The sequence below is a fragment of the Narcine bancroftii genome, chromosome 6 (assembly GCF_036971445.1).
Source record: "Narcine bancroftii isolate sNarBan1 chromosome 6, sNarBan1.hap1, whole genome shotgun sequence".
Taxonomy (NCBI): Eukaryota; Metazoa; Chordata; class Chondrichthyes; order Torpediniformes; family Narcinidae; genus Narcine; species Narcine bancroftii.
Genome location: NC_091474.1, coordinates 171,735,310 through 171,749,482, shown reverse-complemented (window position 1 = coordinate 171,749,482; position 14,173 = coordinate 171,735,310). Strand labels below are relative to the sequence as shown.

At 44.3% G+C, this 14,173-nt stretch overlaps 1 protein-coding gene and 1 long non-coding RNA gene across 6 annotated transcripts in view; one reads left to right on the top strand and one right to left on the bottom strand.

The window, feature by feature from the left end:
* Positions 1–14,173, bottom strand: part of LOC138736749 (protein eva-1 homolog C) — a 336,320-nt gene that overhangs the window by 93,345 nt on the left and 228,802 nt on the right. The window lies entirely within an intron of this gene.
* Positions 1–14,173, top strand: part of LOC138736750 (uncharacterized) — a 166,563-nt gene that overhangs the window by 150,706 nt on the left and 1,684 nt on the right. The window lies entirely within an intron of this gene.

The following is a 14,173-nucleotide window of genomic DNA, read 5'->3' as shown; positions in this document are numbered from 1 at the left end:
TACATGTGCCTGTTTAAGACTCTTTTAAAATTCCCTATTGTACCAGTCTTCACCACTACTCTGTAAAAAAAATTATCCTTGACGTCTCCCCTAAATTTTCCTCCCCTCATCTTGAACAGATGTCCTTGGTTGTATCCAACTCTTGCCTCAAGGAAAAGGTGCTTGCTGTCTACCCTATCTATGCCTTTCATAATCTTGTAGTCCTCTATTGTCACCTCTCATCCTTTGTTGCAACAAAGAGAAAAACCTCATTGGCAACTCATTCAAGATACAGATTCTTCTTCTTTGGCTTGGCTTCGCGGACGAAGATTAATGGAGGGGTAATGTCCATGTCAGCTGCAGGCTCGTTTGTGGCTGACAAGTCCGATGCGGGACAGGCAGACACGGTTGCAGCTGTTGCAAGGGAAAATTGGTTGGTTGGGGTTGGGTGTTGGGTTTTTCCTCCTTTGTCTTTTGTCAGTGAGGTGGGCTCTACAGTCTTCTTCAAAGGAGGTTGCTGCCCGCCGAACTGTGAGGCGCCAAGATGCACGGTTTGAGGCGATATCAGTCCACTGGCGGTGGTCAATGTGGCAGGCACCGAGAGATTTCTTTAGGCATTCCTTGTACCTCTTCTTTGGTGCACCTCTGTCACAGTGGCCAGTGGAGATCTCACCATATAACACAATCTTGGGAAGGCGATGGTCCTCCATTCTGGAGACGTGACCTACCCAGTGCAGTTGGATCTTCAGCAGCGTGGATTCGATGCTGTCAGCCTCTGCCATCTCGAGTACTTCGATGTTGGTGATGAAGTCGCTCCAATGAATGTTGAGGATAGAGCAGAGACAACACTAGTGGAAGCGTTCTAGGAGCTGTAGGTGATGCCAGTAGAGGACCCATGATTCGGAGCCGAACAGGAGTGTGGGTATGACAACGCCTCTGTATACACAAATCTTTGTGAGGTTTTTCAGTTGGTTGTTTTTCCAGACTCTTTTGTGTAGTCTTCCAAAGGAGCTATTTGCCTTGGCGAGTCTGTTGTCTATCTTGTTGTCGATCCTTGCATCCGATGAAATGGTGCAGCCGAGATAGGTAAACTGGTTGACCGTTTTGGGTTTTGTGTGCCCGATGGAGATGTGGGGGGGGGGCTGGTAGTCATGGTGGGGAGCTGGCTGATGGAGGACCTCAGTTTTCTTCAGGCTGACTTCCAGGCCAAACATTTTGGCAGTTTCCGCAAAACAGGACGTCAAGCGCTGAAGAGCTGGCTCTGAATGGGCAATTAAAGCGGCATCGTCTGCAAAGAGTAGTTCACGGACAAGTTGCTCTTGTGTCTTGGTGTGAGCTTGCAGGCGCCTCAGATTGAAGAGACTGCCATCCATGCGGTACCGGATGTAAACAGCGTCTTCATTGTTGAGGTCTTTCAGATACAGATTACCTTCTCAGTAAAAGAATTGCTCCTCAGCTCCCTCTTACCTTAAACCCATTCCTCTAGTTGCAGAATAATTTATCCTGCAAGTATTCACTTGTCCATGTCATTCATGATTTCATACATCTCTATAAAGTCTCACCTGTGCCTCCAGTGCTTCAGGGAATAAAAATCCTATCTATCCACCCTGCATTCAAGGGAACAGTGAAATTATGCTTCACACTTTTTTTTAAATGACAATTCAGGTATTTTTTCTTGTATCATCCTTCCATTCTGCCATGTTACAGATCCTACAAATCCCACCCTATAACTCAATCATTTTCACAAATGAGCTATGTCCACTCATTTCACAGCTTCAGAGAGACAGATGCCAGCTGCTCAACCTATCAATAAAACAACTGTTGCGCCAGCTGCATCAACAAGCAAAATACCCCACAGAAACCTGGTTTTCAGTTGAAATGGGGAGTGGATGACATTCCATCTTCTCTCAGCTGTCAAGTTATCCCAAGCAGTTGATTTTCCCTGGCATAAATCTCCTCAATTATATGCTGAGAAATGGAGCAACAAAAGAATCAAAACAAAGACTGATCTTTTCTTATAAAAGCAATATTTGATTTCCATCATTCCTACTAATTCAAAGCTGAAGGCTATGTTATGTAACAAGCAATAAAACCATCCATCTGGTATAGGAGCAAACTTCACAGTAAGTTAACAAGCAAGTTAATCTATATGAACTCTTGTCGAGGGACTAAAATCAATCTTCTGGAGGAACTCAGTGGATTGAGCAGCATGGATGAGGGTGGGTGAATCAGGCTCAAAACATTGAACACCTTTACTTTCCCTAGATGCTACGTGACCTGCTGAGTTACTACAGCACTTTTGTGTACTGCACTAGACCCCTGCATCTGCAGTTTTTCTTGTTTACCTATTATAAATGAAATGGTCCATGAGAAAGGCAGAAAGGGATGGGGTCTGGAGGTGGGAAATGGTGGTCTGTAGTTAGCAAAAATGACAAAGGATGAAGCTCTGGATGAGGAGGCTAGTTGTGTGAAAGGTGAGGACTAAGGGAACTAACTATATCTGGTTGGATGGAGGATGTTGAGAGCAGATCTCCAAGAAGTGAAGGAAATGTGTGAGGGTCCTCAATCAACTGCAGTTGAGGGCAAGCTAAGTTCTCTGAAAAAGTGTTGTGGAATAGGAGACCTCATCTTCAGAGCAGATGCAGTGGAACCATAGAAACTGGGAGGGAAAAGATGGCATCCTTGCAGGAGAAGGATCAGAAGAAGCTAGGTAGCTGTAGAAGTCAGTGGGCTTGTAGTAAATATCAGTGGATAGTTTGTCTCCTCAGAAAGATACAGAAAAGGGAGAGGTTGTCAGAAATGGTCCAAGCGCATTTGAGAGCAGGGTGGAAGTTAGGAGCAAAGCTGATACAGTTAATGAGTTCTGCAGAACTAAGGAAGCAATCCTAATTCAGTTGTTGATGTCACAAAGGAAGAATTAGCGGGTGGGGGAAGGGATGGTAACAGAGGAAGTTTGGAAATAGGATTGCTCATGTAGCCAATGAAAAGACAAACATACATGAGACCCATGCAAGTGCCCATGGCTATACCTTTGATTTGTTGGAAGTGAGAGTAGACAGGGAGAAGTTATTCAGAGCAAGGACAAGTGGCAGGATGAAAGTTGGTGAAGGAGATGCTAACCAGAGTGGAGGCACATTCAATTATAAATCTCACCACAATTTATGCTGTCAGACGACATATTAAAAGATATAGGGGAAAAGTCTCAAAAATTCCTCCAAAAAGCACAAAATATGAATAATGTCATAAATTATACCATTTTATACTTATACTTTGTGAAAAATACTCCCAGTTTTCCAGGAAAAATATATACATCATATCATGTACAATAAATGAAGGTCTGAAAATTGACACAGCTTTTCTATTTAAATCAATCAACTAATTATGCAAATGAAAATTGGTCAGCATTTAACACATTGATTTTTATATTCTTGTAGCTTTGATTTTTCTAATTATGCTCTAGAAACAGCTTGAACAATTAGTGACATGTATGATTCACTCAAAACAAGACAACTAGAAAAAGAATCCAATTAAGAGCAAACTATGAACTGACAACTTAATAAAATTGTTAATCTGAGTCCAAGAGCTGAAAAATAATGGAAAAGCTGACCCTTGAATTAATTTTTCCTGCTTACATTCATCAATGGCTCAGTATTCACTCAATCTAGCAGAGAAAGGTAAAGAAGCAATACTTGGACTTGCTTTGTCGAATAACTAAACATTTTTACAATTAAATTCAATAATATATTTACATTCACCTTCTCCATTTTTCCTATGCTCAATTGACTGTGGTGAGAAATCAAATATGATTCCATTGCCAAATTTGTGACCATCACCAAATTGTGCAGGCCACAAAATAATTTCCATTTACAGACTTCCCTTAAGGTAAGAAAGCAACCCAAAGCACTCAACAGGAACTATGACAAATCATTTATGCATAGTTTGGCCAGAAATATCAGCACAAAATAAAACTATTTCTATAGTATCCTGGGGGTTCTCCAATGAAAAAACAAGTTTTGGCAAAGATGTAGCTATCCAATGGTACAAATCTTTATGAAATCCAGGACCATTATGTTGCAGAGATAAACAGTTTCCCATCAGATCTGGGCCAATACATAGTCCCTGGATCCCCATGAAAAATGGGCTTGGTTTCAAGTTTCCATTCAGCTATTTAAAATCCAACATTTACCTCAACTCAAGTCTGAGAAACACTGTTTTAGGTTTGGAAAAATGTCAAAATTTAAAGTTGGACGTCAATTTGTTTAAATTAACAAAAAAAAAATACAAATAAATGTTTCTTGGCATCTTTGTTCACATTGAGACCAAAACCATGTTTAAGTGTCCCAATCCAATAAGCAATTAAATAATCCAACACTTTTATGGACTCCTCCAATTGAGAAATAGCAGAAATAGAGCTCTTGCTAGAAATAAGGAGTTTGACCATGAGGAAAGAGTCACTCTCCTGGGTCTCATGCATCATGTTGAAGAATCTTGAAGAAGGCCTCAGGTCCAAAACATTGGTTACATATCTTGACCTCTTATGAACACTGCGAGAACTGCAGAGTTCCTCCAGCATTTTTGTGTTTTTACTGCAGTCACAGCATCTGCAGACTTTGGTGTTTTACTCCATAGTAAGTAACTGAAGGTGTTCATTAGAATGGGAAAGTCCTGAGTTTCCATTCTGTAGTAGGTGACTGTGACCTTCCAGCTCTGTTCCAACAATAGGCTAGAAGCAGGACAGGGAACCAAATTTTCTCATTTTAACATACATTGTCCTTATGCCTTTTTTATTTCCTCTTCAGCTTTCTTGTTCAAATTCCTTGTAGTACAACCTAAGTTAATAACGATATGGAGGCAAAGTCCACAGATCCAGTAGTAATAGCAATATAAATATACATCTCATTAACTAACTAATTTTTAAAATGACAATAAAAAGAAAAGTCTGTTGAGCAAAGGCAAACTCTATTGGAAAGTCTCATCCAAGATGGATTCTTTTGGGTGGAAATTAGTGTAGCTGTTAGCACAAAGCTATTGCAGTGCCAGCAGCCTGGATTCAAATCTGGTGCTGTTTGTATGTTCTCACATCTACATGGGTTTCCTCCAGGTTCTCCAGTTTCTCCCATCTTTCAAAGTGTACAGGGATTGTTGGTTAATTGGGGTATTTGGGCAGCATGTGCTCATGGACACAAACTGATTCCTTCGGATCAGCCACTTCAGGGTCTTGCCGAAGAAACTTGACCCCTCAGGGTTTTTCAGATGACAACCTCTTTCTTTCAGGTCACCACAGAGTTCCTTTCTGTTTCCCTTATTTCAAGTGAAACATTATGCAGCCAGTCCTCTCTCCTCTTGTATGGACTACAAGGGCTTTGACCAGGCTGAACTCACAACCCAGCTTTTCTACAAGCTTTCCAGTTTGTCCTGTTCCAGTCCCAGCTGCTGCTGCTGCTGAACTGTAGAACTAAATTCTCTTTAACTCACTCAGAGAAAACCACATGACCCTCTAAGAAGAGCCAACTGCACTCAGACTGTGGCTCTGGACCTAATCTTCCAAGTTCATTCATCTGTTGCTTTCCAAAGCAATAACCCATTACTCCACAGCATGTCCAATTAACACCTACTTGTGAAGCCCTTATAGGCATCCTTCAAAGTTTTTGCAAAGGCACCCGGAGCCTGGACTGTCTGGCTTGAGCAGAGCTCTGGCATTTTAAATGAGGTCTGTTTTGAACTGTTTGCAAGTGACCTACACTAAAAAGCCTGCCACATTTTATCTCCTTTAAAACATATCTTTATACAATATAAATATACATATCTATTACAATATAAAATATCACACTTGTCTGAAGCATAGGAGAGGTGGACCTTTTATTCAAATTCCACTAGAAAAGATCTCTACAAGACTGCTCTTGAGGTATCTTGCTGCCTTTTGTCAATAAAGCTTCACAGTGAGAACCTGGAAAAGAGGAATCACTTCCCATATAGCAGGAGTCATATGGTCATTGATGAAGAAATTCACCAAAAAATAAGACCAAGAAGCCTTTGATTGAGGACATTTGAAAATCAAACTGTCAAATCTGGCAAAATTAATCTTGGAGGAGAGCTGTGATTTCTGCTCCATCACATCCTTGACACCTCAACTACCTACAGCAGGTATCTTGTAGAATGGAAATATAGTGCTAATATTGCACTACAAAATCATGCAAATTCACTGGACCAAAGCAGAGTCAGTTTCCATTCCCAGGCCAATATTCCCAGTAAGTGACTGTCGAGTCACACACCGTCAGTCACGTTGAGCAGGCCACTTTGTTCACTGGACCCCATGCATCAGCATAACACTAGATTAAGAAATAGAGACTTTATTATAAACTTTGTCAAGGAAAGAGATTACCAGGTGAACAATGAAAAGGATTCAGGGACATTCCTAAATCTGCCTGAAAGAAATGCGCCATCTCCTGTGTATGTCCAGCCATGACCATTCGAAGGACAGTGATATGGAGCATAATATGGAGAATGCTCATGTATTAAACCAAGAGGTTCTGCTGGGCCTTTTGAGGAGCATTAAGGTGGACAAGTCCCCTGAGTTCCTTTATTGAAAGAGGCAAGTGGTGAGATTCCTGAGGCCTTGACAAAGATCTTCACATCCTCGCTCACAACATGGGTTGTCCTGGAGGACTGAAGAATGGCTAATATTGTATATTTGTCCAAGGAGGGGAAAAATTGATAATCTGGGAAATTATCAGCCAGAAGGATTCACATCAGTGATAGGGAAACCATTGGAATGGATATTTAAGAATAGAATTTATGCACATTTGAAAAGTCATAGTCAAATTAGGGACAGTCAGGGTGGCTTTGTGAGGGCCAGGTCATTTCTTACAAATCTGATTTGTTTTTGAGGAGGTAAAAAAGATGATGAAGCTAGGGCATTAGATGATCTGTACATGGACCTTAATTTGACAAGGTCCCTTGTTGTAGGCTGATTCAGAAGGTGCAGATGTATGGAATCCTTGGAGAATTGATAGACACAATTAGCTGATTTACAGAAGACAGTGGTGGAAGGGTGTTATTCAAGCTGTAGGCCTACAGCCAGTGGTGCTATACAGGGACCAATGTTAGGACCCTTGTTGTATACTTAAATGATTTGGATGAAAAATAGATGGGAGGATAAGCAAGTTTGCAGATGAATAAAGATTGGAGTTGTGAACAGTGTAATCAAAGAATACAACAGGATGATTTACAGAGAAATGGCAGATGGAGTTTAATACAGACAAGTGTGAGATTTTGCACTTTGGAAGATCAAAATATTGGGGAATGTACCCAGTTAAGGTCAGGATCTTAAAAGTATTGATGTGCAGAGGGAGCTGGGATCCTGGTTAATAGATCCTTGAAAGTGGGCATGCAAGTGGATAAGGCAGTAAAATAGTGGATAGGGTGGTATGCTTAGCTTCATTTGGTGGGGCATTGAATACAAATGCAAGGAAGTCATATTGTAGCTACATAAAACTGGTTAGGCTGTGCTTGGAATACAATGTGCAAATCTGGTTTCCCTATAATAGGAAGGTTGTGGATGCCATAGAAAAGATACAGAAGATGTTCACCAGGATATTACCTGGTTTAGAGGGTATGAGTTATGGGAAGAGAGTGGACAAACTTGATTTGTTTTCTCTGGTGCGTTGGAGCCAGAGGAGTAACCTGATAGAGAATAGATAAATTTGTGAGGGGCATTGAAAGAGTGTACAGTCAGAATCTTTTCCCAAGGCAAAAGTGTCTCACAAGGATATACATTTAAGGTGAGGGGGAGAAATTTAAGGGAGATGTGAGGGGCAAATATTTTACACTGAGAGTAGTGGGTGCCTGGAACAGGTTGGCAAGAGTAATGGTAGAAAAAGATACAACCGTAGCATTTAAAAGATTTATGGGTAGGTGCATGAATAGGAAAGGGAAGATTGATACCTATTAAGTACAGACAGATGAGTCTCACTTTGATTTTGACGATCACGTCAGCATAGTCTCATGAGCCAAAGGGCCTGTTCCTGTGCTGTACTATGTACTATATGTTTGAAAGTGAGAGGGTAATCATGATAGACTGAGAAGCTGGAGACCACATGAAAAAATTGTGTATCCTTTCAACCACTACCTCGTCACCAAAATGTGCACCTTGTTGACAAGAACACAGGAGAGCACTTGTGACAATTCATAGCTAATCTTGGCTCCCATTTTCAAACATTACGAATCAAGACTGGTTATTTTCAACATTTTCCTGAACTCAGTAATGTTCATGACTATTATCTGGGTGGAATAACCTTTATGGCGTGGGTTTCCATTATTACTCTGTGATGAAATATTCTACTGGAACTAATACCAGTTATAATAATGAAAGACACGTTCTGTTCAATTATCAAAGAATAACCACTGAACTCCTTCCAAAATAAACAGACACAAGTGTGCTTATCTTTCCACAGCAGATCTAACTACATATTACATATTAACTTCCAATATCCAGCAGTTTGATCAGCAGTGCATTCTGGCTTTCATTCCACATGTAAGCAATTTTTCCTCAATTTTTCCCACAACTTATGTTCTTAAGTGCAAATGAATATGCATGAATGTAAGCCTTCAATCATTTTCAAGGATGCAGTTCTTAATCTACAAGTTATGCAGCTGGTTTCAAATATGTAAAGGAGAGAATGAGTGATAAGTGTGAAACATGCATGCCCTCCAAACAAATGCACCATTCAAAATAAACTAATCATGGAGAGATTCTGTGATAGAAACATTACAGCACTGGAAAATCATGTGTTCATTTCTATTGATAAAAAAACCTGAAAACAAGTATCACAGATTCCTTTGAGTGGCACTGTTCAGATAGGGGGAGTTTTATATTCCATTTACTCTCCAAAATAATGCTTCTTAAGCAGAGAGTGCTAAAAGATGGATGAATATGCTCCCATGCAAGACCTTCTTTCAAGAAGTAACACTGGTAACTGCTCCTGTATTAAGACATTTGCCGTTTCCATGGAGAGGCAGAAGAGAAGTTAATTTAATGAGGACATCCAACTTTATAGGGCATGTTTGAAATAGAGGGCAACACAGGTTAAAGACTCACTGAAACACAGGACTGTTTGAGCCTCTGACTACCATGCGTTTGACTGCAATGGTCCCAGGAATTGTAATGATACAATACACAGCCGCTGCGTTTCAGGAAATTATTGCCATTTTTATAGAACGTATGTTGTGTAAAAAGGTCAGAACGGGAATGAGGATGCCATTCCCGTTCTGATATTTTACCTCCCTAGTAAATTTCCTGGAACACTTGCAGTCGAAAGTTAATTTCACGCATTCAGTGAACAACGGGCTAATGAATAGCACGTATCGATGACAAGCGTCGCAAGTCCTGCCTCTTGTATTACCACACTTATGGTATGCTGTCTTAAACTCGCATAAGGAAGCGGAGATTTCGGGTTTTGGTCATTCGTGCGTGAACGACCAATGCCGAGACATCAAACATTCTTCAGACTGGGAAAAAAAAATCACACAAATTCTATCTAAAAAACAAAAGCAAATCAGCTGTGGAAATAAACCACACATAATCATCCCCTCATCCATGCAGGGGCATAACTACGGGAATTATTTGCCTTACACAGTGAATGTTTTGTCAAAATATCTTACCCCCATTATTAAGTGTAGCGGTGTTCACTTCCACTCACACTGTTAACATATCAAATCTCATCAGCAGTTTCCTTTTGAGAACAGGCCTGGTTCCAGGAATATTGCCTGCTGATTTATTACAATAAAAGTTTCTAGTTAACAGCAAGAATGAAATTAATGGGCCAAATTGATAGTTTTTTTTCCCCCCCAAAGAAACCCCCATCTGCATTATCCTCTAGGTGATAACATTGAGCCCTAGCTCCATGGGAGTAACAGTAAGTGAGGAAAGTGACATGTTCTCCCCTCTCAGAAGGTCAGTGCTATTGCTCTTTTGTCTCTTGACTTATTTTTTTATCCTGTGGTGGCCCACCGCCATGGCGATCGAGCCAGCACTCCGAGTGGCGAGTGCACCCAAAGGCCAGCAGCCCACACAGTGGCACTGGCCCCAACAAGCGAACTGGCAGGTGGACGGCAAGGGCAACTTAAAGGCCATCAACCCCAAAATGGCACTGGCCTTGCTACGCAGTCAGCAGACAGGGACAGCACGTGGGAAAGAAGGGCATTGTTATGCAGAAAAATACCCCCATATGGGAAACCCGCTTTTGTTATGCAAGTTGTGACATCAGGCAAGGGGGGGGGGCCATGGTGGAAACAGTGCAAGTATAAAAGTCGGGCCTGAGCCCTAATAAAACTTGACTATACTAAGTGTGTGTGTCTTCTTTCGAGTGGCGCGTGGCTACAGTTGGTGACCCCAATGGTTTAGATGGCATCTAAACCCACCAATGAGTGAACAGGCAGTAGTCAATGCTATCTCTATCAAGCTGCCGTCCTTCTGGACAAATCAACCACGCGTGTGGTTTGACCAGGCTGAGGCACAGTTCCAGATCTGGCAGATCACAGCAAATTCCACCTGGTACTACCACTTGGTGAGCACTATGGACCAGGACACAGCAGGCCAGGTGGCCAATTTCATCCAGGAGTCCCCATCGGAAGGCACGTACACCAACTTGAACGACTTGCTGATCGAGACCTACGGGCTCTCACGATGTGAGAGAGGGGCACATCTGCTCCACCTGGATGGGCTTGGGGACAGGCCTCCGTCAGCCCTCATGAACGAGATGCAGGCCCTCCTGGGCAAACATGAATCCTGCATCATGTTTGAGCAGGCATTCCTGCAGCAACTGCCCGAGCATATCCAACTGCTCCTGGCTGACATGGATTTCAGTGACCCCCAGAAAGTTGTAGCACGAGTGGACGCTCTGAGGAAACAGAAGAGAGAGAGTGCTCGGCGTCCATGGGGCTCTTCACTAAACCCCGGGGCCAGACCCATGCAGAGGTGCCGAGGGAACACCAGCACCCCAGAGGAGGTAATCCAGACAACCAGTGGTGTTTCTACCACCAGAGATGGGGCACTGGAACCCACCAGTGCAGGCCACCATGCACATTTCAGGGAAACACCAGGGTCTAGCCACGATGCTAATGACCATGACGGCTGGCCACCAAGACAGCCTCATATATGTTTGAGACTGACAGTCTGGACGATGCTTCCTCATGGACACAGGAGCAGAGATCCCATCGAGACAGGACACCAGGAACAAGCAGTCAGGACCCACCTTGAGGGCTGCCAACAACAGCAAGATTCGGACCTACGGTTCCTGCAAGGCCCAACTGCAGTTGGGAGGCAACTTCTTCTTATGGGTGTTAATGCTGGTTGCAGTGGAACAGCCACTGCTCGGGGCAGAATTCCTGTGTGCCCACAGCTTGCTTGTAGATCTCAAGGGAAGGAGATTGGTCCACACCAAGACTTTTCAAACCTTCTCCCTCAAAGACACCAGATTCCCAAATTTTATTAGGCCTCAGGCCTGACTTTTATACTTGCATTCTTCCCACCATGGCCCCACCCCCCCCTTGCCTGATGTTGTACAGAGATCAGACAATGAGTTTGCTAGGGTTCTGGCCGAGTTTGTTGCAGTGCTCACCCCCCCCCCCACCAATTCACCACGGTGATGCCCTGACGAATACATCACCACATCCTGACCCAGGGCCCGCCGCTCCACGCAAGGGCAAGACACCTTCCTCTAGAGAAGCTCCAGCTGGTGAAGGAGGAATTCTGGAAGCTGGAGGAGCTCTGCGTCATACAGTGGATGGCAGCCCATGAGCTTCTCCCCGACACATGGTACCCAAAGCAACTGGGGGCTGGAGACCAAGCAGTGATTACTGCCAGCTCAATGAGGCCACAACACAACACAACGAGGCTAGATCTCTACCCTGTGCTTTTAACCTGCATGGGGCAAAAAACTTTGTGCGGGGATATCATCAGATCCCAGTACATCACAATGAGATCCCCAAGACCATCATCATTACCCTGTTAGGCCTCCTTGAATTCCTCTTAATGCTGTTCGGGCTAAAGAATGCTGCACAGACCTTCCAACGACTCATGGGTACAGTGGAACCAACAGGAGCATATGCTGCACCTCTACAACATCTAGACCTGACTGAGTGAGTTTGGCCTGATGATCAACCCAGCCAAATGCCAGTCGGATTGGAGGCCATCGACTTCCTGAGCCACAGAATAACCAGGGAAGGAGCCACACCACAACTCAGTAAAGTGAAGGCCATCCGGAAGTTCCCAAGACCCAACATGGCCAAGGAACTACAAGAGATCGTGGAGATGATCAATTTCTATCACAGGTTCATCCCCTCAGCTGCCTGGATCATGCGGTCCTTGTTCAATGGATGGCAGGCAAGGCGAAGGACATCACTGAAGAGCGCGTCGAAAGAATCAAAGGCTTGTTGATCCAAACCAAGGCTTTTATTAACTTGAAGACTGGAGCATATCACATGTAGGTCGACCAGTCCAGAATGACCTGGTCTGGCTAGGAGCAACCCTTTAAGACCTTCCAGTAGGTGTAGTTACGCTCTCAGCCAATCACAGTCATCCTACGCTGCAATCTATACATATACACATTGGTGATTGAATCTGTACTATCACAATCTCCTGGGATGAGGAATCAGCGGAAGCCTTCATGAAGGCCAAGGAAACCCTGGCAGATGTCACTCTCCTGGCACATCCCAGGTCAGATGCTCCAATGGCCCTGACAGTGAATGCCTCAGGAACAGCGATTGGTGGAGTTCTGGAGCAGCAGATCGAAGGAAGTTGATGGCTGCAGGCTTTCTTCAGCAAACATCTGTGGCCTCCAGAACTGAAGAACAGCACTTTTGACAGAGAGCCACTGGCGGTGTACTTAGCCATCTGCCACTTCAGGTACTTCCTAGAGGGAATGTCCTTCATGACTTTCACAGATCACAAGCCCCTGACTTTCACATTAGCCGAGATCTTGGACCCCTGGTCAGCCTGCCAGCAACGACACCTGTCTTGCATCTCAGAATACACCACAGATGTAAGGCACATCTCTGGCAAGGACAACATGGTGCCTGACACACTGTCCAGGCAAAGTATCCGCGCACTATCGAGGGGAGTGGACTTTGTGGCACTGGCGGAGACGTAGCAGAAAGACGAAGAGATGCCCCGATATAAGACTGCCATATTGGAACTGCAGCTCCAGGACATCCCAGTCAGCACAGGTCACACCACCCTCCTGTGCAACATTGTCACCGGTCAGGTCAGACCCATCATCCAGGTGGCTTGGAAACAATAGATTTTCGACACTATCCATGGACTGGCTCATCCATCCATCAGGACTACAGTGCAGCTGGTGGCCAGCAAATATGCGTGGCATGGATTGTGGATATAGGTCAGCTGGTGGGCGAAGGTGTACACGCTGTGCCAAACAACCAAGGTATAGCAGCACACCAAGACCACAATTCAGCACTTCAAGCCCACAGAACGGACTTTCGACCACATCCACGTGGACCCAGTAGAATCCTTGCTGATATCCCATGGTTTTCGCCATCTCTTCACAATGGTTGACTGCTTCACCAAGTGGCCAGAAGCAGTCCTGCTGGCAGACACATTCACAACCTCGTGCGCCAGGGCCCTCATCTCGTCCTGGGTGGCACGGTTCGGGTTAGCGTCCCACATTATATCCGACAGAGGGCCCAGTTCACCTTCAGTCTATGGTCCAACCTCACCAGCCTGTGAGGTGCCCAGCTGAATCACACAACAGCTTACCACCCACAATCCAATGGGTTGGTGGAGTGCTTCCACAGGCACCTCAAAACCGCACTCTTGACCTGACTCTTAGGACCTAACTGGGTAGATGAGCTACCATGGGAGATGTTGGGCATCTGCTCGGCACCCAAGGAGGACCTCAACACCTCTTCAGCCAAACTCGTCCATGGAGCTCCACTAGTGGTCCCGGGAGAATTTGTACCATCCCCAGGTAGACAGCAGGACAACTCTGCAGCGTTCCTCAGCAGGCTAAGGGCAAGAGTCGGCGACCTGGCCCCAATTCCACCTTACAGGCATGGACACTCGAGGACCAACATACCCAAAGACCTGCAGGACTGTGAGTATGTTTTCATTCGCAGGGGTCCACCGCTTCAGAGGCCATATGAGGGTTTGTTCTGGGTCATCCACAACAACAGGGCCATG